At 47.6% G+C, this 23864-nt stretch overlaps 4 non-coding genes across 4 annotated transcripts; all 4 read left to right on the plus strand.

Moving 5' to 3' along the window:
* The first annotated feature begins 12234 nt into the window (after positions 1-12234).
* On the plus strand, positions 12235-12306 carry TRNAR-CCU (transfer RNA arginine (anticodon CCU)). The gene has a single exon. It is a non-coding gene; the product is annotated as a tRNA-Arg (tRNA).
* Positions 12307-16247: 3941 nt separating this feature from the next.
* On the plus strand, positions 16248-16319 carry TRNAR-CCU (transfer RNA arginine (anticodon CCU)). Its single transcript has one exon. It is a non-coding gene; the product is annotated as a tRNA-Arg (tRNA).
* Positions 16320-20746: 4427 nt separating this feature from the next.
* On the plus strand, positions 20747-20818 carry TRNAR-CCU (transfer RNA arginine (anticodon CCU)). The gene has a single exon. It is a non-coding gene; the product is annotated as a tRNA-Arg (tRNA).
* A 1476-nt stretch (positions 20819-22294) lies between these two features.
* TRNAR-CCU (transfer RNA arginine (anticodon CCU)) lies at positions 22295-22366 on the plus strand. The gene has a single exon. It is a non-coding gene; the product is annotated as a tRNA-Arg (tRNA).
* The last annotated feature ends 1498 nt before the right edge of the window (positions 22367-23864 follow it).

Genomic DNA, 23864 nt, shown 5'->3' on the forward strand with positions numbered 1-23864 from the left:
AGCTGCTGAGTCGCCTCATTCGAAGACAGTAAAGGACGACAGTAAAACAGTAAAGCAAGCATTGTAGTAATCAGCCACCGAGAGAGAGAGAGTCCGCGAGTTGCCTCCAGTCTACTCTCGTGAAATCGTGTCACCATGTTGTGCAGGCGAGTTTTCAAAAGCAAGTAGAACGGCTGGCGTCGGCTCCAGTGCTCGGTCATCACAGCTGGGCTCTACCCCCCACTTCATCCCTCCCTCGACAATTACCATCAGACACTTTGGAGGCGGCTCCAAACAAGCACTTTGCCCTCCCCTTATATACGCTCGCGATATCACCATGTCCAGCCAGCAGGGGCGTCTGATTCATGCCGACGATGGTGAGTTGCGACACCACGGGTTCCTGAGCATCCGCAGGGACATCCCCGCAGGGGGATGATGGTGAGCAGTGCGCCACCACGGACCCGAGCACCCGCGTTTAGCCGTGCGTGGCATCGCCCTGTCCGGGGGAAAGGGGATCCTGGTGGTTGAGGCGATGCCGAGCGTTTGGACCTTTAAGGCCACTCGGCGGAGGCAACACACCACTTTGGTCCCAGCTTCCTGTAGACGGCACCTCCGGCCTGACCCGACCGGGGGAAATCGGCAGTCGCCTTTTCCTATCCTCCCCTCCATCTCACTTTCCTATCTCTTTCTTACAACTTTCCTGTATTCTGTTCACTTCTTAGTTTTTCCTCTTTTTCCTGGAGGCTAGGGTTAACCTTGTGTGGCCAACTACCCTGAGTTGTGTCATATTTGGTTATAGTTGAGGTGTAAAGCTGGCGTGGGCAGGACTTCCTGGCAAGATCCTGTCCCGTCCCCTCGTTGGGCTCCATGGTGGGTGGCTGGCACCATGACTGAAAAACTCGAATTTTTTATGGCTCCCCCTTTACAAACCTGATCGCTTTCTGAAAAGAGGGTGGAGTGATGCAGGCGACTTTTTCCAAAAATGAAAGATAACTTTCTCGAAATTCCATTTTGTACATAGCAATGCAGAAGAAAAACAAGCAAGACTGTTATCCCAGTTCCTGGTAGCAAAGTGCTTGACAGATACCTTTGTAGCGCCACCGCTTCGGCACGCTGAAGACGACGAAGCGGTGGGCACGCGTAGGAGAACGCCGGCTCGCGCAGAAGAGAACGCTACACCTTGGGCGCTACACCTTGGGCCTTCGGTACAAGGTATCAAAAATGGCCAGTGGTGACTTACTGCTCGAACTGCATGACGCCGTCCAGTACTCTAAACTCCCAAACCTCGTGCCCATAGGGGAGATTCCTGTCTCCGTGACTTCACACCGATCTCTAAACACTGTCCGAGGCGTGTTTCTGAAAAAGAAATGCTTGAGGGCCTTAGCGATCAAGATGTCATAAATGTTCAGCGAATAAAGATCAGGAAAGACAACAGAGAAATTGACACGAAACACATCATCCTCACTTCCAACACCAGCATACTGCCTGAAAGCATTGAAGTCGGATATCTGAAAATAAATGTAGGACCTTACATACCCAACCCAAGAAGATGTTTCAATTGCCAAAGATTCGGTCATGGGTCATAAAGTCGCGGCCGCAAAACGTGTGCAAAATGCTCGTCGATGGAACTCCAATTTGAAGAATGTGTTGCTACACCGCGGTGTGCAAACTGTGAAGGAGACCATGCTGCCTACTCCAGAGCTTGTCCTTCTTGGAAAAAAGAAAAGGAAATAATTACTCTCAAGACAACACAAAACATTTCTTTCAAAGAAGCAAGAAGGCAATACGCTCACTGAAACAATTCTCCTTCACTGCAAAAACAAACTTCGCCGATGTGGTGCGTGGGCGCGGCGCACCACACCAGGCTACGGCACCTGTCCAGGCCACACGCAGTGAGCCTATGGCGGGGCCTGCCGCGCCCCAGTGTGGAGTAGCTAGCGCTACTCCGCAAACCCCAAAGGGGGCAACGCAGACCCCCGGGTCGGCGGGCCTCAAAACCCCTTCCCACAGGTCGACGTCAAACTCAAGAATCAACATGCCTTCTGCACGGTGGGCCAGCGCCTCCGCAGAGGCGATGGACACGACCCAGGACAGCCCCGTGCCGTCCACGTCGGACGGTCGGCGGAGCTCCCCAGATCGGTCAAAAAAAGACAGGCCACGAGTCACGGGGCCATCGACAACTTGATCTACTTTTTCACCCTATAGAAACAACAAATTAAAATGGCTTTCATAATACAATGGAACTGTAGAGGACTTCTAAACAACTACAGTGATATAAAAGACTTACTAGGAGCGCACGCTCCTGTTGCCTTATGTCTAGAAGAGACAAATTTAGGCCCCCCCAAAAAATAACTTTCCTAAGAATTGTACTGTTTTCCACCGTGATCGAGAGCAGGCGAGCAGGCTGTCGGGAGGCGTAGTCATCATAGTGAAAAACGGTGTCCCGGCTCGAGAGCTTAAACTAAAAACAAGTCTCGAAGCTGTCGCAGCCACACTGCTTACATATATAACCATTACAGTGTGCTCTCTATATATCGATCCACACCTTAAGGTAACACTTCATGATTTAGAGCTTCTTTTAGACCAGCTACCAGAGCAATACCTGGTAGCTGGAGACTAATGCGCATTCACGTTTTTTGGGAAGTGAAAAAACTGACGTTAGAGCCATCTTACTGAGGATTTTATTATATGCATTAGCGTTTGTTTACTTAACTCGGGTAAACCCACGTACTGCTCCCCAACCTCAGGGAAAATCAGTGTTTTAGATTTGTCTTTTAGTTCACCGTCTGTTTTTAGCGATTTTAACTTCAGTGTTTTAGACAATCCATACGGAAGTGATCATCTCCCTGTCAAAATACGTCTCTAAACCTCGCCAACAGTCGTTCCCACGAAACCCCGGCGTTGGAAGCTAAATTTAGCTAACTGGGAATTGTTTAGGAAAATGTCCAATTTGGAGGATATAATTTTAGAGAATCATAACGTAGATGAAATAAATGAAATGTTCACAACATGCATTCTTTCTGCTGCGCACCTGTCAATTCCGAAATCCTCAGGAGTGGTCCGCCAGAACCACAAATTGTGGTACACACAAGAATGCAAAGAGGCTAAAAAACAACAAAATAAAGCATGGGGAGTATTTCACAGATATTCCACACACGAGAACCTTATGATTTTCAAAGAGGCAAGAGTGCAAGCACGGTCCATTCGGTACAAGGCCCAGAAAACATCATGGCAAGCTTATGTCTCTTCTATAAAAAGTTCAACCACATCAAAACAAATGTGGGCGCAGGTGCGAAAACTAAGCGGCAGGTACTCACCCTTCACAATCCCCCTTTTAACAACACCTGGTACACAAAAAAGTATAGATGAACAGGCTCTTACGTTTCAAGCTCTTCACCCAGTCAATCTTAAAACACAAAAACACAACTGAAAAGCAGAAACTTCCAACGACTGGCAGTACAAGCGAAACATACAATGCATTATTTACAATTCAGGAGATCCAGAACGTATTTTCTTCCGGTAAAGAGACAGCACCTGGCCCGGATGATGTACATTATAAAATGCTTGCCCACCTGTCCGAAGCTGCAGTAGGGGCACTATCGCAATTTTTTAACAAAATATGGGTGTCCGGAAAGATGCCGGAGGCTTGGAAAAAAACATTTATAGTACCGTTCTTAAAACCTGGAAAGCCCCCCACCTCCCCAAATAGTTATTGGCCCATAGCTCTTACTAGTTGTGTCGCAAAATCATTTGAAAGTGTGCTCAACATTAGGCTAATGTTCATTCTTGAATCACGTGAACTTCTTGACATCCACCAGTGCGAATTTAAAAAAGGATGTTCGAGAACTGATCATCTCCTCCGCTTAGAAAACACAGTCCGAGAGGCGTTCATACACCAACAACACTGTCTGGCAGTCTTCTTTGACATGAAGAAGGCGTACGATACCACATGGAGATATGGGATTCTACGCAACTTAGCAGGTCTTGGTATCCGGAGTAGGATGTTGAACTGCCTGAACGATTTTCTTTCAGACCGGTCTTTTAAGGTGCGTCTGGGTGCAACCCTTTCGAAGTGCTTTGTCCAGGAGAATGGGGTGCCGCAGGGCTGTATCCTAAGTACTACTCTTTTTGTCGTGAAAATGAATTCCATAGCGAAAATAATTCCCAACTACATTATGTATTCCGTGTATGCCGACGACCTGCAGATTGCTTGCACGTCATCCAGCCTGTCAACGTGTGAGAGGCAGGAACAACTCACATTAAACAAGCTAGCAATCTGGGCAGACAAAAATGGGCTCAAGTTCTCTCCACAGAAAACAGTGGCTGTTGCTTTCTCGCTTAAAAGAGGCTTGCAGATCGATCCGAACTTGCACCTAAATGAAGCCACACTACCAGTAAAGCAAGAACATAAATTTTTAGGAATAACATTTGATAAAAACTTACATTTCTCCCGCACATAAACAACTTGAACGTAAAGGCCTCCCGTGCAATGAATATCATTAAAGTACTCTCAAGGAAACGCTGGGGACTGAACAGAGCATGCCTATTTTATATCTACCGTTCTGTAGTGCGCTCATGCCTAGATTATGGGAGTATAGTGTACGGCTCGGCAAGGCCTTCATATCTAAAGAGAATAGATTCAGTTCATAATCTAGGTGTCTGCCTTTCTTGTGGAGCATACAGAACGTCTCCGGTAATGACCCTTCATGTTGAAGCAAATGAGCCATCACTAGAAGATAGAAGAAAAGCACTTACATGTTCATACATTCATAGAATTAGGTCGCGAACAAAACACGTGTGTTATTCAATCGTCACAACATGCCCTTCTCGAATAATATTTACAAATAGGCCCCAAGCAACCAGGCCTTACTAATGCGGTTTGAGGAGATCTGCCGAGAACTTGACTTATCAGAAACGCTACCAAATGTTGCAGAACGTTGCGACGCATTTGCCCCTTGGTACAGTTTTCCATCGGTCTGTGATATAAGTTACACAGTTCAACAAGAAACAAACTCCAGCAGAACACATCATACAAGAGTTCCTTACACTAAAGGAAAAATATGATATCAACACCGAGTTTTACACAGACGGATCGAAAACTACAGGTTATGTTGGAAGTGCAGTAGTTGAAGGGAACTGGGAAAAAATAGTAAGGCTTCCTCAGTGTGCATCAGTTTTTACGGCCGAGTGTTATGCTGTGTTTGTTGCTACGGAGAAAATAATAAGCAAGAACATCGAAAACAGTATTATATACACAGACTCCCTCAGTGTACTGAAAGCACTACAGTCCAGAAATGCAGTCATGCCATCCCTAGGTAAGGTTATATGTAACATAACAAGGATTGTAACACAAGGGCATAACATCAAATTATGTTGGGTTCCAAGCCATGTTGGAATTGATGGTAACGAGAGAGCGGACGTATGCGCTGCTCAAGCACACAACAAGGAAATACAGAAAATAAGCATGCCACATAATGATTGTATGAAGCTAGTTCAGAGCAGACTGAGGAACAAATGGCAGAGCACATGGAATAGTCAGATAAATAACAAGCTACACTTAATAAAACCAATATTAGGAGAATGGAAATCATGCACACATCAGGCACTCTTTTTTGAAGTTATTTTATGTCGCTTACGTATTAAATAAAACTTGGGTTGGGCCTAGTTGGTAGATGATGTTGTGAAGGTGTAGGTTGCGCAACCAAGGGACGAACCACGTAGAAAGACACAGAGACACACACAAGCGATACGTATTGGACACACATACCTTACCCACAACTTTCTACTAACAAAACAAGACAAACCTACCTGTGAAAAATGCGGAGATCAACTGACAGTCTCTCATATCTTAATCTCATGCATAGAAATCGAAACACTCAGAAACAAGTTTTAAGCGTGAAATGCTTTTAGCTCCCGTTGTCGGCAGTGTGGTGACGTCACGCCGAGACCGAGAGCCATCATCCGGGCACAGAAATCCACTCATCCGGGCACTGAATTCCAGTCATCCGGGCACTGAATTTTAGTTATCCGGGCTCTGAAACGAGAACATCCGGGCACCGTACGAGACTTAACGAGATTTAACGAGACTCTCTAAGCCCTCTTACGCGACCGGCATGCAAGCGCCGGTTGGTCTCCAAAGGAGTCACAAAAAATGACTGCTGCCAGTGCCTTCTCAATGTTTATCAAGATATCAGTCGATCTGTGCGTTTGATAATGCACGGAATTATAATTTCCGATTTCTAATAACTCGTGCAAAGAGCACATAAATTCCATGATACATTTCGTTGTAATACGTGATCTCTTAGGGGCTTCGCGCATCGAAGCAAAGCCGCGCAGGCGCACAGGGGCACGGGGGAGGTGCGCTGCGTTCAAAGGTCAGGGCATCGCGCCGAACGGGTGGTGGCGTTCCTCCCTTCCTTTACGGTGCGGTTCGGGTGTCCTCCGAGATGGCAGAGAATTACTGCGCCATTTACTTTCCTCAAGAAACCTTGCGTTCAAATGGCAAGGCATCGCACTGAACGGGTGGTGGCGTTCCTCCCTTCCTGTACGGTGCGGTTCGGGTGTCCACCGAGATGACATTAGGCCCGTAAACATTTCATGCTTACTCTACTCTCGGTTACGGGAGAGGTGGTGGTGGTGGTGTAAAACATTTATTTCTACTATATACAGAGGTATTGCTTGGACCGCGCCTGAAGGGCCCGGCCCTCACAGTCACTGGGAGGGATCCCTAGTCCGGGACCCCTGTGGCCTCCGCGGCGGCCCGGGCTCTTGTCACCAGGGCTCGTTGGTCCTGGAGAGTTGAGCAGCCGAGCAGGGCAGCCTCCCAGTCCTCTCGGGTGGGGTGGGGTGGGAAAGCAGGATTCGCCGGGTATGCCCACACCATGTGATACGTGTCCGCAAACACTTCCCCACAGTGTGGACACTCGCCCGAAAAGGCCGAATTGAAATGTTTGAGCACTGCCGGGCACAGTACCGTGTTGGTGTAGAGGCGAAGTAGCCAACGCTCCTCTGACTTATTGAGGCCTTTACAGGGGGGTGTGTATCGGCCGTGAGCGTTTTGATACAGGAGAGAGGTCTCCCGAAAAGTAATAGCCGGATTAAAATCAGTAGCCGGATCAGGCGGCGAGAGAGGCGATGCCCGGTGGTTAAGCGCGCGGGCGGTAGTGTCCGCTACCTTATTTCCCTCTATCCCCGCATGTGCTGGGGCCCAGATGATGGTGCGCCGGGTTGGGAAATCCCGGTACTCACATCTGTGTAAAATTTGGAAAGCACGATCTGGAATTTGGCCCTGTTCAAAATTGCGGCAAGCTTCTCTTGAGTCGGTGATAATGACTCGGGACGCTGGATCCGCAGCTGCAAGTGCGATAGCAACTTCCTCCGCGAATGTAATGTTGGGGGAACGGAAGGTGAGGCCCTGAACTGGGTTGTTTTGGTGGACAACGGCAGCCGTGTACCAACCCCCATGGTAGAGGCAGAGATTTTTTTACCCCGTTTTACAACCAGCACATCCCTTTTCATCCGTCATTGATTTTAGGTGAAGAAGCTCTTATTTATAAGTCAAGCGTTTTTAACTTTTTAAAAGAAGCCAATGTACTCTCGGAACTCTGAACAAGGGTCAGTGTTTTTACAACTTGCGAATTTTTTTTGAAGCACACCTCACCCACCCTCTCGTCGTGAGAAGATGGCTGAGGTCACTGTTCCTTCGGTTGGGGACCTCAAGATCCTTGCACAGCCAAGAATGGCTGCTGAGGTTGCCAACCTTTTTAAAGCATTTAGCAGAAGTCTCTTTTAAAATTTTGTCTTATATTTTTACTAGGTTGCACGAATTAACTTTTTAGGCCCTTTACACCACCGCTCATTTAGATTTTAGTACAACAGCTATTTAAAAGAATTTTCTATACCCTGAGCTTGGCGCATGATTGCCTTAGTTGGTTATGCGCCATTAAACTAAACCATACCAGACCATTAAAAAAATTTCTCTTCTATGTGTTCACTAAGTTGTACTAACGTCTTAGGTCCTCTACACCACCGATCTTTCTTACATCTCATTACAAATCAGCGCAGGAATTTTTTCATACATACCTTGTGCTTGGCGCATGATGGCCTTAGTCGCCTATGTGCCATAAAACACAACACACACAATATCACCATGTCCACACAAACCCTTCCTGTACCCTCTGCCACCACCCGAAAGCCACTCTCTACCATATTCTGTTCCTCTGCCCGGCGGATCCTCCCCCCGCGCCGCCTGGAGCACCTTACGACTTGGGAGCCTTGGGAGACCTTACTGCGCTCCGAGGACCCGGCCAAGCAAGCCCTCGCCACATGCCGGGCTGCCAGCGTCATGAACCTCCGGGACATGAACGTTTGAGTGCAGTGGGGCCGTGCGGGGGCACAAGGACCGATGTGTTCGAAATTCCCTTGTTCCAAATAAAGTTTTCCATCATCATCATCATTGCTGAGGCGTTCCAACAAAAAAAGAGGAAAGGTGCCATGTTAGAAAAGCCGTGTGAGCAAGGAGAGGAAGCTGCGAAACCAGAAGTGGTTTCTTATGTCCGGAAGGTCGCCCACGATTTCAAAAGGGTGGTGAACAAAAATGGCGAGTCCTGTGCTCGCCTTCGCTAAAGCTTGCAGAGCTCTGAATGCGCGTTGCGAGCCGTGGCACGAAGAATGGTTGATATATAAAAAAAACATGCCAAATCTTTTGTGCAGTGCTGCACCGGTGTGTTGTACGATTGCTTTAGTTCCGTTTATGAGGGGTTAACGTCCCAAAGTGACTCATCTAATGAGGGACGCCGTAGTGAAGGGCCCCGGAAATTTCGACCGACTGTTGTTCTTTAACGAGCACTGACAACGGACAGCACACGGGCCTCTAGAATTTCGCCTACACCGAAATTCTGCCACCGCGGCAGGGATCGAACCCGCGTCTTTCGTGTCAGCAGCCGCGCCATAACCACTGAGCCAGCAGGGCGGTCGAAGTGGTGTCCGAGGTAACTGAGACCTGCGTTAAAGCCTATGAGGGCCAAACAGGTTGTCGCATGAATGATCGTGGACCTGAAAATGTGCGGTCGCTAAAACAACTAGGAGTCGCGCATAATTGGCAACACTGTGCCGAATCCAATGTGTGTCGCCGAGCGACAAAAGATTCGTCAGGGAAAAATGCTCGCACCGCAGGAAGTCTGAACCAGGGCTTCATGAGATAAGGATTCTGGCCAGGAGCTAAGATAGTAAGGCACTGGAGGTTTTGGAAGCTTTCTACTTAAGACAGGAAGATATTCTGTTAGTGATGCCTCTGTAACCCTTTTTTTAAGAGATATTTCGTATATTGTACGGTTTTGTTGATTGTGCGTAGCCATCCTTCTGTGCATATGAGAGAAGCCAACAGCCACAGAAACCAAGGGGCACAGGGGATCTTTAACCTATTTTTTTTTATTTTTTTTAGTGTTGATCAATTTACAATATTACTGAATATGATATCGCTTAAAGCTAATTAATTAGAAAAGCAGAAGAAAAAACAACGACATGCCGCCGGTGGGATTAAAGATCCCCTGTGCCCCTTGGTTTCTGTGGCTGTTGGCTTCTCTCATATTTATAACGAGCCCCTCATTCCACTTTCTTTGTCTGCTTAACTGCTTAACGAGGGCCTCGGTTCTGGCAGCCTTGATGCCTTAGAAAGCATAAGAGGGTTCTCACACAGCGTCCACCCTCGCCGTTCGATGACGTTTTACGTCACATCAGCGGTAACTCAGGACTTCCTACGTCCGTCGCTTAAAGGGACACTGAGGAGAAATTGAAGTTGGCTTGTATCGACAGAATACCAGCTCCTGATTACAAAAACGCCACTCATACTGACAACAAAGCTCTTGCAACGTAGAAAAGAGCAAGAACCAAAATACAGGTATCGCCGCCACAGGCCAAACTCGCAAGTACAAGCGTCATGACGTCATATAACAAAACAGTGTTGCTAGAACCAATGGTTCTAGCAACGCTAGGACACGAGAAGCACAAATCACTGAGGCGCAGCCAATGCATGCGCAAATCTCCTTGACGTCGCCAGATGGCGCCGCGTGCCGGGCAGCTACGCGCTCGCCTGAAGCATCGGGACCAATCAGCGCCTGCTCGCCGGCGTTAGGCGGGCTCTTGGTATTCCGCTAGCGGTATCAAGGTACACGGTATGCTAAAGGTGTCTATTTGCGAGAACTTCGTTGACGACTTCGAGAACGAGATCCATCGTAGCGCTCGCAAAACGCCGGTGCAAACGTAAGCGAAGCGACTGTAGCGACGGCCGCAATAGCCGATAGATGCCTTCAACGTGCGGCCGGCGGTAGCTTTCTTTTCGGCTGCTGCTAGGCCGCACTGCTGGCCGCCAGAAATCACGGAGTCTGCATCAAGTCATGTCACGTCATGTTTCACGTCACTTAGTCCTCTGTCGTCATAGCCGAATCCCAAGTTTGAATCACAGCGGCGGGAAAAACCTTTTCAACTTCGAATCCAAATTTCTTAGAAATAAATGCATTTTTCTCTGCCGGCCAAGTGGCAACAAAGCCATGACATGCCGAACTATCGGATTTTGCTATAAAAAATATATTAATGGTGCTCTCCTCAGTGTCCCTTTAAGAACGTGGGTGGCGCTGGTGAACACTCCCAAGGTTCGGTTATTTGTAAACATAAATACCCCCGAAAGCAGAAGGTTTGACAGCCGTCGCCGTAGCTCACAGGTAGAGCACCGGACGCGTAATTCGGAGGTCGTGGGTTCGGATCCCACCGGCGGCATGTGGTTGTTTTTTCTTCTGCTTTTCTAATCAATTAGCTTGAAGCGATAACATATTCAGTAATATTGTAAATTGATCAACACCACAAAATAAAAAAGTAAGTTAAAGATCCCCTGTGCCCCTTGGTTTCTGTGGCTGGTGGCTTCTCTCATATTTATAACGAGCCCCTCATTCCCCTTTCTTTGTCTGCTTAATTGCTTAACGAGGGCCTCGGTTCTGGCAGCCTTGATGCCTTAGGAAGCATAAGAGGGTTCTCACACAGATTCCACCCTCGCCGTTCGATGACGTTCTACGTCACATCAGCGGTAACTCAGGACGTCCTACGTCCGCCGCTTAAGAACGTGGGTGGCGCTGGTGAAAACTCCCAAGGTTCGGTTATTTGTAAACATAAATACCCCCGAAAGCAGAAGGTTTGCCAGCCATCGCCGTAGCTCAGAGGTAGAGCACCGGACGCGTAATTCGGAGGACGTGGGTTCGGATCCCACCGGCAGCATGTGGTTGTTTTTTCTTCTGCTTTTCTAATCAATTAGCTTTAAGCGATAACATATTCAGTAATATTGTAAATTGATCAACACCACAAAATAAAAAAATAAGTTAAAGATCCCCTGTGCCTCTTGGTTTCTGTGGCTGTTGGCCTCTCTCATATTTCTAACGAGCCCCTCATTCCCCTTTCTTTGCCTGCTTAATTGCTTAACGAGTTCCTCGGTTCTGGCAGCCTTGATGCCTTAGGAAGCATAAGAGTAAGTAAGCACAGCTTAATTGCTTAACGAGGGCCTCTGTTCTGGCAGCCTTGATGCCGTAGGAAGCATAAGAGGGTTCTCACACAGCTTCCACCCTCGCCGTTCGATGACGTTCTACGTCACATCAGTGGTAACTCAGGACGTCCTACGTCCGCCGCTTAAGAACGTGGGTGGCGCTGCTGAACACTCCCAAGGTTCGGTTATTTGTAAACATAAATACCCCCGAAAGCAGAAGGTTTGACAGCCGTCGCCGTAGCTCAGAGGTAGAGCACCGGACGCGTAATTCGGAGGTCGTGGGTTCGGATCCCACCGGCGCCATGTGGTTGTTTTTTCTTCTGCTTTTCTAATCAATTAGCTTTAAGCGATTACATATTCAGTAATATTGTAAATTGACCAACACCACAAAATAAAAATAAAAAGTAAGTTAAAGATCCCCTGTGCCCCTTGGTTTCTGTGGCTGTTGGCTTCTCTCATATTTATAACGAGCCCCTCATTCCCCTTTCTTTGTCTGCTTAATTGCTTAACGAGGACCTCGGTTCTGGCAGCCTTGATGCCTTAGGAAGCATAAGAAGGTTGTCACACAGCTTCCACCCTCGCCGTTCTATGACGTTCTACGTCACATCAGCGGTAACTCAGGACTTCCTACGTCCTTCGCTTAAGAACATGGGTGGCGCTGGGGAACACTCCCAAGGTTCGGTTATTTGTAAACATATATACCCCCGAAAGCAGACGGTTTGACAGCCGTCGCCGTAGCTCAGAGGTAGAGCACCGGACGCCTAATTAGGAGGTCGTGGGTTCGGATCCCACCGGCGGCATGTGGTTTTTTTTTCTTCTGCTTTTCTAATCAATTAGCTTGAAGCGATAACATATTCAGTAATATTGTAAATTGATCAACACCACAAAATAAAAAAATAAGTTAGAGATCCCCTATGCCCCTTGGTTTCTGTGGCTGGTGGCTTCTCTCATATTTATAACGAGCCCCTCATTCCCCTTTGTTTGTCTGCTTAATTGCTTAACGAGGGCCTCGGTTATGGCAGCCTTGATGCCTTAGGAAGCATAAGAGGGTTCTCACACAGCTTCCACCCTCGCCGTTCGATGACGTTCTACGTCCGATCAGCGGTAACTCAGGACGTCCTACGTCCGCCGCTTAAGACCGTGGGTGGCGCTGGTGAACACTCCCAAGGTTCGGTTATTTGTAAACATAAATACCCCCGAAAGCAGAAGGTTTGACAGCCATCGCCGTAGCTCAGAGGTAGAGCACCGGACGCGTAATTCGGAGGTCGTGGGTTCGGATCCCACCGGCGGCATGTGGTTCTTTGTTCTGCTTTTCTAATCAATTAGCTTTAAGCGATAACATATTCAGTAATATTGTAAGTTGATCAACACCACAAAATAAAAAAATAAGTTAAAGATCCCCTGTGCCCCTTGGTTTCTTTGGCTGTTGGCTTCTCATATTTATAACGAGCCCCTCATTCCCCTTTCTTTGCCTGCTTAATTGCTTAACGAGTTCCTCGGTTCTGGCAGCCTTGATGCCTTAGGAAGCATAAGAGTAAGTAAGCACAGCCTAATTGCTTAACGAGTTCCTCGGTTATGGCAGCCTTGATGCCTTAGGAAGCATAAGAGGGTTCTCACACAGCTTCCACCCTCGCCGTTCGATGACGTTCTACGTCCGATCAGCGGTAACTCAGGACGTCCTACGTCCGCCGCTTAAGACCGTGGGTGGCGCTGGTGAACACTCCCAAGGTTCGGTTATTTGTAAACATAAATATTCCCGAAAGCAGAAGGTTTGACAGCCGTCGCCGTAGCTCAGAGGTAGAGCACCGGACGCGTAATTCGGAGGTCGTGGGTTCGGATCCCACCGGCACCATGTGGTTGTTTTTTCTTCTGCTTTTCTAATCAATTAGCTTTAAGCGATAACATATTCAGTAATATTGTAAATTGATCAACACCACAAAATAAAAATAAAAAGTAAGTTAAAGATCCCCTGTGCCCCTTGGTTTCTGTGGCTGTTGGCTTCTCTCATATTTATAACGAGCCCCTCATTCCCCTTTCTTTGTCTGCTTAATTGCTTAACGAGGGCCTCGGTTCTGGCAGCCTTGATGCCTTAGGAAGCATAAGAAGGTTGTCACACAGCGTCCCCCCTCGCCGTTCGATGACGTTCTACGTCACATCAGCGGTAACTCAGGACGTCCTACGTCCGCCGCTTAAGAACGTGGGTGGCGCTGGTGAACACTCCCAAGGTTCGGTTATTTGTAAACATAAATACCCCCGAAAGCAGAAGGTTTGACAGCCGTCTCCGTAGCTCAGAGGTAGAGCACCGGACGCGTAATTCGCAGGTCGTGGGTTCGGATCCCACCGGTGGCATGTGGTTGTTTTTTCTTCTGCTTTTCTCATCAATTAGCTTGAAGCGATAACATATTCAGTAATATTGTAAATTGATCAACACCACAAAATAAAAAAATCAGTTAAAGATCCCCTGTGCCCCTTGGTTTCCGTGGCTGGTGGCTTCTCTCATATTTATCAAGAGCCCCTCATTCCCCTTTCTTTGTCTGCTTAATTGCTTAACGAGGGCCTCTGTTCTGGCAGCCTTGATGCCGTAGGAAGCATAAGAGGGTTCTCACACAGCTTCCACCCTCGCCGTTCGATGACGTTCTACGTCACATCAGCGGTAACTCAGGACGTCCTACGTCCGCCGCTTAAGAACGTGGGTGGCGCTGGTGAACACTCCCAAGGTTCGGTTATTTGTAAACATAAATACCCCCGAAAGCAGAAGGTTTGACAGCCGTCGCCGTAGATCAGAGGTAGAGCACCGGACGCGTAATTCGGAGCTCGTGGGTTCGGATCCCACCGGCGGCATGTGGTTGTTTTTTCTTCTGCTTTTCTAATCAATAAGCTTTAAGCGATAACATATTCATTAATGTTGTAAATTGATCAACACCACAAAATAAAAAAATAAGTTAAAGATCCCCTGTGCCCCTTGGTTTCTGTGGCTGTTGGCTTCTCTCATATTTATAACGAGCCCCTCAATCCCCTTTCTTTGCCTGCTTAATTGCTTAACGAGTTCTTCGGTTCTGGTAGCATTGATGCCTTAGGAAGCATAAGAGGGTTCTCACACAGCTTCCACCCTCGCCGTTCTATGACGTTCTACGTCACATCAGCGGTAACTCAGGACGCCCTACGTCCGCCGCTTAAGAACGTGGGTGGCGCTGGTGAACACTCCCAAGGTTCGGTTATTTGTAAACATAAATACCCCCGAAAGCAGAAGGTTTGACAGCCGTCTCCGTAGCTCAGAGGTAGAGCACCGGACGCGTAATTCGGAGGTCGTGGGTTCGGATCCCACCGGCGCCATGTGGTTGTTTTTTCTTCTGCTTTTCTAATCAATTAGCTTTAAGCGATTACATATTCAGTAATATTGTAAATTGACCAACACCACAAAATAAAAATAAAAAGTAAGTTAAAGATCCCCTGTGCCCCTTGGTTTCTGTGGCTGTTGGCTTCTCTCATATTTATAACGAGCCCCTCATTCCCCTTTCTTTGTCTGCTTAATTGCTTAACGAGGACCTCGGTTCTGGCAGCCTTGATGCCTTAGGAAGCATAAGAAGGTTGTCACACAGCGTCCACCCTCGCCGTTCGATGACGTTCTACGTCTCATCAGCGGTAACTCAGGACGTCCTACGTCCGCCGCTTAAGAACGTGGGTGGCGCTGGTGAACACTCCCAAGGTTCGGTTATTTGTAAACATAAATACCCCCGAAAGCAGAAGGTTTGACAGCCGTCTCCGTAGCTCAGAGGTAGAGCACCGGACGCGTAATTCGGAGGTCGTGGGTTCGGATCCCACCGGTGGCATGTGGTTGTTTTTTCTTCTGCTTTTCTAATCAATTAGCTTGAAGCGATAACATATTCAGTAATATTGTAAATTGATCAACACCACAAAATAAAAAAATCAGTTAAAGATCCCCTGTGCCCCTTGGTTTCTGTGGCTGGTTGCTTCTCTCATATTTATAAAGAGCCCCTCATTCCCCTTTCTTTGTCTGCTTAATTGCTTAACGAGGGCCTCTGTTCTGGCAGCCTTGATGCCGTAGGAAGCATAAGAGGGTTCTCACACAGCTTCCACCCTCGCCGTTCGATGACGTTCTACGTCACATCAGTGGTAACTCAGGACGTCCTACGTCCGCCGCTTAAGAACGTGAGTGGCGCTGGTGAACACTCCCAAGGTTCGGTTATTTGTAAACATAAATACCCCCGAAAGCAGAAGGTTTGACAGCCGTCGCCGTAGATCAGAGGTAGAGCAACGGACGCGTAATTCGGAGGTCGTGGGTTCGGATCCCACCGGCGGCATGTGGTTGTTTTTTCTTCTGCTTTTCTAATCAATAAGCTTTAAGCGATAACATATTCAGTAATATTGTAAATTGATCAACACCACAAAATAAAAAATAAGTTAAAGATCCCCTGTGCCCCTTTGGTTCTGTGGCTGTTGGCTTCTCTCATATTTATAACGAGCCCCTCATTCCCCTTTCTTTGCCTGCTTAATTGCTTAACGAGTTCCTCGGTTCTGGCAGCATTGATGCCTTAGGAAGCATAAGAGGGTTCTCACACAGCTTCCACCCTCGCCGTTCTATGACGTTCTACGTCACATCAGCGGTAACTCAGGACTTCCTACGTCCTTCGCTTAAGAACATGGGTGGCGCTGGTGAACACTCCCAAGGTTCGGTTATTTGTAAACATATATACCCCCGAAAGCAGACGGTTTGACAGCCGTCGCCGTAGCTCAGAGGTAGAGCACCGGACGCCTAATTCGGAGGTCGTGGGTTCGGATCCCACCGGCGGCATGTGGTTTTTTTTTCTTCTGCTTTTCTAATCAATTAGCTTGAAGCGATAACATATTCAGTAATATTGTAAATTGATCAACACCACAAAATAAAAAAATAAGTTAGAGATCCCCTATGCCCCTTGGTTTCTGTGGCTGGTGGCTTCTCTCATATTTATAACGAGCCCCTCATTCCCCTTTGTTTGTCTGCTTAATTGCTTAACGAGGGCCTCGGTTATGGCAGCCTTGATGCCTTAGGAAGCATAAGAGGGTTCTCACACAGCTTCCACCCTCGCCGTTCGATGACGTTCTATGTCCGATCAGCGGTAACTCAGGACGTCCTACGTCCGCCGCTTAAGACCGTGGGTGGCGCTGGTGAACACTCCCAAGGTTCGGTTATTTGTAAACATAAATACCCCCGAAAGCAGAAGGTTTGACAGCCATCGCCGTAGCTCAGAGGTAGAGCACCGGACGCGTAATTCGGAGGTCGTGGGTTCGGATCCCACCGGCGGCATGTGGTTGTTTGTTCTGCTTTTCTAATCAATTAGCTTTAAGCGATAACATATTCAGTAATATTGTAAGTTGATCAACACCACAAAATAAAAAAATAAGTTAAAGATCCCCTGTGCCCCTTGGTTTCTTTGGCTGTTGGCTTCTCTCATATTTATAACGAGCCCCTCATTCCCCTTTCTTTGCCTGCTTAATTGCTTAACGAGTTCCTCGGTTCTGGCAGCCTTGATGCCTTAGGAAGCATAAGAGTAAGTAAGCACAGCCTAATTGCTTAACGAGTTCCTCGGTTCTGGCAGCCTTGATGCCTTAGGAAGCATAAGAGGGTTCTCACACAGCTTCCACCCTCGCCGTTCTAAGACGTTCTACGTCACATCAGCGGTAACTCAGGACGTCCTACGTCCGCCGCTTAAGAGCATGGGTGGCGCTGGTGAACACTCCCAAGGTTCGGTTATTTGTAAACATAAATATTCCCGAAAGCAGAAGGTTTGACAGCCGTCGCCGTAGCTCAGAGGTAGAGCACCGGACGCGTAATTCGGAGGTCGTGGGTTCGGATCCCACCAGCACCATGTGGTTGTTTTTTCTTCTGCTTTTCTAATCAATTAGCTTTAAGCGATAACATATTCAGTAATATTGTAAATTGATCAACACCACAAAATAAAAATAAAAAGTAAGTTAAAGATCCCCTGTGCCCCTTGGTTTCTGTGGCTGTTGGCTTCTCTCATATTTATAACGAGCCCCTCATTCCCCTTTCTTTGTCTGCTTAATTGCTTAACGAGGGCCTCGGTTCTGGCAGCCTTGATGCCTTAGGAAGCATAAGAAGGTTGTCACACAGCGTCCCCCCTCGCCGTTCGATGACGTTCTACGTCACATCAGCGGTAACTCAGGACGTCCTACGTCCGCCGCTTAAGAACGTGGGTGGCGCTGGTGAACACTCCCAAGGTTCGGTTATTTGTAAACATAAATACCCCCGGAAGCAGAAGGTTTGACAGCCGTCTCCGTAGCTCAGAGGTAGAGCACCGGACGCGTAATTCGCAGGTCGTGGGTTCGTATCCCACCGGTGGCATGTGGTTGTTTTTTCTTCTGCTTTTCTAATCAATTAGCTTGAAGCGATAACATATTCAGTAATATTGTAAATTGATCAACACCACAAAATAAAAAAATCAGTTAAAGATCCCCTGTGCCCCTTGGTTTCCGTGGCTGGTGGCTTCTCTCATATTTATCAAGAGCCCCTCATTCCCCTTTCTTTGTCTGCTTAATTGCTTAACGAGGGCCTCTGTTCTGGCAGCCTTGATGCCGTAGGAAGCATAAGAGGGTTCTCACACAGCTTCCACCCTCGCCGTTCGATGACGTTCTACGTCACATCAGCGGTAACTCAGGACGTCCTACGTCCGCCGCTTAAGAACGTGGGTGGCGCTGGTGAACACTCCCAAGGTTCGGTTATTTGTAAACATAAATACCCCCGAAAGCAGAAGGTTTGACAGCCGTCGCCGTAGATCAGAGGTAGAGCACCGGACGCGTAATTCGGAGCTCGTGGGTTCGGATCCCACCGGCGGCATGTGGTTGTTTTTTCTTCTGCTTTTCTAATCAATAAGCTTTAAGCGATAACATATTCATTAATGTTGTAAATTGATCAACACCACAAAATAAAAAAATAAGTTAAAGATCCCCTGTGCCCCTTGGTTTCTGTGGCTGTTGGCTTCTCTCATATTTATAACGAGCCCCTCAATCCCCTTTCTTTGCCTGCTTAATTGCTTAACGAGTTCTTCGGTTCTGGCAGCATTGATGCCTTAGGAAGCATAAGAGGGTTCTCACACAGCTTCCACCCTCGCCGTTCTATGACGTTCTACGTCACATCAGCGGTAACTCAGGACTTCCTACGTCCGTCGCTTAAGAACGTGGGTGGCGCTGGTGAACACTCCCAAGGTTCGGTTATTTGTAAATATAAATACCCCCGAAAGCAGAAGGTTTGACAGCCGTCGCCGTAGCTCAGAGGTAGAGCACCGGACGCGTAATTCGGAGGTCGTGGGTTCGGATCCCACCGGCGGCATGTGGTTGTTTTTTCTTCTGCTTTTCTAATCAATTAGCTTGAAGCGATAACATATTCAGTAGTATTGTAAATTGATCAACACCACAAAATACAAAAATAAGTTAAAGATCCCCTGTGCTCCTTGGTTTCTGTGGCTGGTGGCTTCTCTCATATTTATAACGAGCCCCTCATTCCATTTTCTTTCTCTGCTTAATTGCTTAACGAGGGCCTCGGTTCTGGCAGCCTTGATGCCTTAGTAAGCATAAGAAGGTTGTCACACAGCGTCCCCCCTCTCCGTTCGATGACGTTCTACGTAACATCAGCGGTAACTCAGGACGTCCTACGTCCGCCGCTTAAGAACGTGGGTGGCGCTGGTAAACACTCCCAATGTTCGGTTATTTGTAAACATAAATACCCCCGAAAGCAGAAGGTTTGACAGCCGTCTCCGTAGCTCAGAGGTAGAGCACCGGACGCGTAATTCGGAGGTCGTGGGTTCGGATCCCACCGGTGGCATGTGGTTGTTTTTTCTTCTGCTTTTCTAATCAATTAGCTTGAAGCGATAACATATTCAGTAATATTGTAAATTGATCAACACCACAAAATAAAAAAATCAGTTAAAGATCCCCTGTGCCCCTTGGTTTCTGTGGCTGGTGGCTTCTCTCATATTTATAAAGAGCCCCTCATTCCCCTTTCTTTGTCTGCTTAATTGCTTAACGAGGGCCTCTGTTCTGGCAGCCTTGATGCCGTAGGAAGCATAAGAGGGTTGTCACACAGCTTCCAGCCTCGCCGTTCGATGACGTTCTACGTCACATCAGCGGTAACTCAGGACGTCCTACGTCCGCCGCTTAAGAACGTGGGTGGCGCTGGTGAACACTCCCAAGGTTCGGTTATTTGTAAACATAAATACCCCCGAAAGCAGAAGGTTTGACAGCCGTCGCCGTAGATCAGAGGTAGAGCACCGGACGCGTAATTCGGAGGTCGTGGGTTCGTATCCCACCAGCGGCATGTGGTTGTTTTTTCTTCTGCTTTTCTAATCAATAAGCTTTAAGCGATAACATATTCAGTAATATTGTAAATTGATCAACACCACAAAATAAAAAAATAAGTTAAAGATCCCCTGTGCCCCTTGGTTTCTGTGGCTGTAGGCTTCTCTCATATTTATAACGAGCCCCTCAATCCCCTTTCTTTGCCTGCTTAATTGCTTAACGAGTTCTTCGGTTCTGGCAGCATTGATGCCTTAGGAAGCATAAGAGGGTTCTCACACAGCTTCCACCCTCGCCGTTCTATGACGTTCTACGTCACATCAGCGGTAACTCAGGACTTCCTACGTCCGTCGCTTAAGAACGTGGGTGGCGCTGGTGAACACTCCCAAGGTTCGGTTATTTGTAAACATAAATACCCCCGAAAGCAGAAGGTTTGACAGCCGTCGCCGTAGCTCAGAGGTAGAGCACCGGACGCGTAATTCGGAGGTCGTGGGTTCGGATCCCACCGGCAGCATGTGGTTGTTTTTCTTCTGCTTTTCTAATCAATTAGCTTTAAGCGATAACATATTCAGTAATATTAAATTGATCAACACCACAAAATAAAAAATAAGTTAAAGATCCCCTGTGCCCCTTGGTTTGTGTGGCTGTTGGCTTCTCTCATATTTATAACGAGCCCCTCATTCCCCTTTCTTTGTCTGCTTAATTGCTTAACGAGTTCCTCGGTTCTGGCAGCATTGATGCCTTAGGAAGCATAAGAGGGTTCTCACACAGCTTCCACCCTCGCCGTTCTATGACGTTCTACGTCACATCAGCGGTAACTCAGGACTTCCTACGTCCTTCGCTTAAGAACATGGGTGGCGCTGGTGAACACTCCCAAGGTTCGGTTATTTGTAAACATAAATACCCCCGAAAGCAGGAGGTTTGACAGCCGTCGCCGTAGCTCAGAGGTAGAGCACCGGACGCCTAATTCGGAGGTAGTGGGTTCGGATCCCACCGGCGGCATGTGGTTGTTTTTTCTTCTGCTTTTCTAATCAATTAGCTTGAAGCGATAACATATTCAGTAATATTGTAAATTGATCAACACCACAAAATAAAAAAATAAGTTAAAGATCCCCTGTGCCCCTTGGTTTCTTTGGCTGTTGGCTTCTCTCATATTTATAACGAGCCCCTCATTCCCCTTTCTTTGCCTGCTTAATTGCTTAACGAGTTCCTCGGTTCTGGCAGCCTTGATCCCTTAGGAAGCATAAGAGTAAGTAAGCACAGCTTAATTGCTTAACGAGTTCCTCGGTTCTGGCAGCCTTGATGCCTTAGGAAGCATAAGAGGGTTCTCACACAGCTTCCACACTCGCCGTTCTAAGACGTTCTACGTCACATCAGCGGTAACTCAGGACGTCCTACGTCCGCCGCTTAAGAACGTGGGTGGCGCTGGTGAACACTCCCAAGGTTCGGTTATTTGTAAACATAAATACCCCCGAAAGCAGAAGGTTTGACAGCCGTCGCCATAGATCAGAGGTAGAGCACCGGACGCGTAATTCGGAGCTCGTGGGTTCGGATCACACCGGCGGCATGTGGTTGTTTTTTCTTCTGCTTTTCTAATCAATAAGCTTTAAGCGATAACATATTCATTAATGTTGTAAATTGATCAACACCACAAAATAAAAAAATAAGTTAAAGATCCCCTGTGCCCCTTGGTTTCTGTGGCTGTTGGCTTCTCTCATATTTATAACGAGCCCCTCAATCCCCTTTCTTTGCCTGCTTAATTGCTTAACGAGTTCTTCGGTTCTGGCAGCATTGATGCCTTAGGAAGCATAAGAGGGTTCTCACACAGCTTCCACCCTCGCCGTTCTATGACGTTCTACGTCACATCAGTGGTAACTCAGGACGTCCTACGTCCGCCGCTTAAGAACGTGAGTGGCGCTGGTGAACACTCCCAAGGTTCGGTTATTTGTAAACATAAATACCCCCGAAAGCAGAAGGTTTGACAGCCGTCGCCGTAGATCAGAGGTAGAGCAACGGACGCGTAATTCGGAGGTCGTGGGTTCGGATCCCACCGGCGGCATGTGGTTGTTTTTTCTTCTGCTTTTCTAATCAATAAGCTTTAAGCGATAACATATTCAGTAATATTGTAAATTGATCAACACCACAAAATAAAAAATAAGTTAAAGATCCCCTGTGCCCCTTTGTTTCTGTGGCTGTTGGCTTCTCTCATATTTATAACGAGCCCCTCATTCCCCTTTCTTTGCCTGCTTAATTGCTTAACGAGTTCCTCGGTTCTGGCAGCATTGATGCCTTAGGAAGCATAAGAGGGTTCTCACACAGCTTCCACCCTCGCCGTTCTATGACGTTCTACGTCACATCAGCGGTAACTCAGGACTTCCTACGTCCTTCGCTTAAGAACATGGGTGGCGCTGGTGAACACTCCCAAGGTTCGGTTATTTGTAAACATATATACCCCCGAAAGCAGACGGTTTGACAGCCGTCGCCGTAGCTCAGAGGTAGAGCACCGGACGCCTAATTCGGAGGTCGTGGGTTCGGATCCCACCGGCGGCATGTGGTTTTTTTTTCTTCTGCTTTTCTAATCAATTAGCTTGAAGCGATAACATATTCAGTAATATTGTAAATTGATCAACACCACAAAATAAAAAAATAAGTTAGAGATCCCCTATGCCCCTTGGTTTCTGTGGCTGGTGGCTTCTCTCATATTTATAACGAGCCCCTCATTCCCCTTTGTTTGTCTGCTTAATTGCTTAACGAGGGCCTCGGTTATGGCAGCCTTGATGCCTTAGGAAGCATAAGAGGGTTCTCACACAGCTTCCACCCTCGCCGTTCGATGACGTTCTACGTCCGATCAGCGGTAACTCAGGACGTCCTACGTCCGCCGCTTAAGACCGTGGGTGGCGCTGGTGAACACTCCCAAGGTTCGGTTATTTGTAAACATAAATACCCCCGAAAGCAGAAGGTTTGACAGCCATCGCCGTAGCTCAGAGGTAGAGCACCGGACGCGTAATTCGGAGGTCGTGGGTTCGGATCCCACAGGCGGCATGTGGTTGTTTGTTCTGCTTTTCTAATCAATTAGCTTTAAGCGATAACATATTCAGTAATATTGTAAGTTGATCAACACCACAAAATAAAAAAATAAGTTAAAGATCCCCTGTGCCCCTTGGTTTCTTTGGCTGTTGGCTTCTCTCATATTTATAACGAGCCCCTCATTCCCCTTTCTTTGCCTGCTTAATTGCTTAACGAGTTCCTCGGTTCTGGCAGCCTTGATGCCTTAGGAAGCATAAGAGTAAGTAAGCACAGCCTAATTGCTTAACGAGTTCCTCGGTTCTGGCAGCCTTGATGCCTTAGGAAGCATAAGAGGGTTCTCACACAGCTTCCACCCTCGCCGTTCTAAGACGTCCTACGTCACATCAGCGGTAACTCAGGACGTCCTACGTCCGCCGCTTAAGAGCATGGGTGGCGCTGGTGAACACTCCCAAGGTTCGGTTATTTGTAAACATAAATATTCCCGAAAGCAGAAGGTTTGACAGCCGTCGCCGTAGCTCAGAGGTAGAGCACCGGACGCGTAATTCGGAGGTCGTGGGTTCGGATCCCACCAGCACCATGTGGTTGTTTTTTCTTCTGCTTTTCTAATCAATTAGCTTTAAGCGATAACATATTCAGTAATATTGTAAATTGATCAACACCACAAAATAAAAATAAAAAGTAAGTTAAAGATCCCCTGTGCCCCTTGGTTTCTGTGGCTGTTGGCTTCTCTCATATTTATAACGAGCCCCTCATTCCCCTTTCTTTGTCTGCTTAATTGCTTAACGAGGGCCTCGGTTCTGGCAGCCTTGATGCCTTAGGAAGCATAAGAAGGTTGTCACACAGCGTCCCCCCTCGCCGTTCGATGACGTTCTACGTCACATCAGCGGTAACTCAGGACGTCCTACGTCCGCCGCTTAAGAACGTGGGTGGCGCTGGTGAACACTCCCAAGGTTCGGTTATTTGTAAACATAAATACCCCCGGAAGCAGAAGGTTTGACAGCCGTCTCCGTAGCTCAGAGGT

Source organism: Amblyomma mixtum, chromosome 2 (genome assembly GCF_055824585.1).
Source record: "Amblyomma mixtum isolate Tamu chromosome 2, ASM5582458v1, whole genome shotgun sequence".
In the NCBI taxonomy this organism is placed as follows: domain Eukaryota; kingdom Metazoa; phylum Arthropoda; class Arachnida; order Ixodida; family Ixodidae; genus Amblyomma; species Amblyomma mixtum.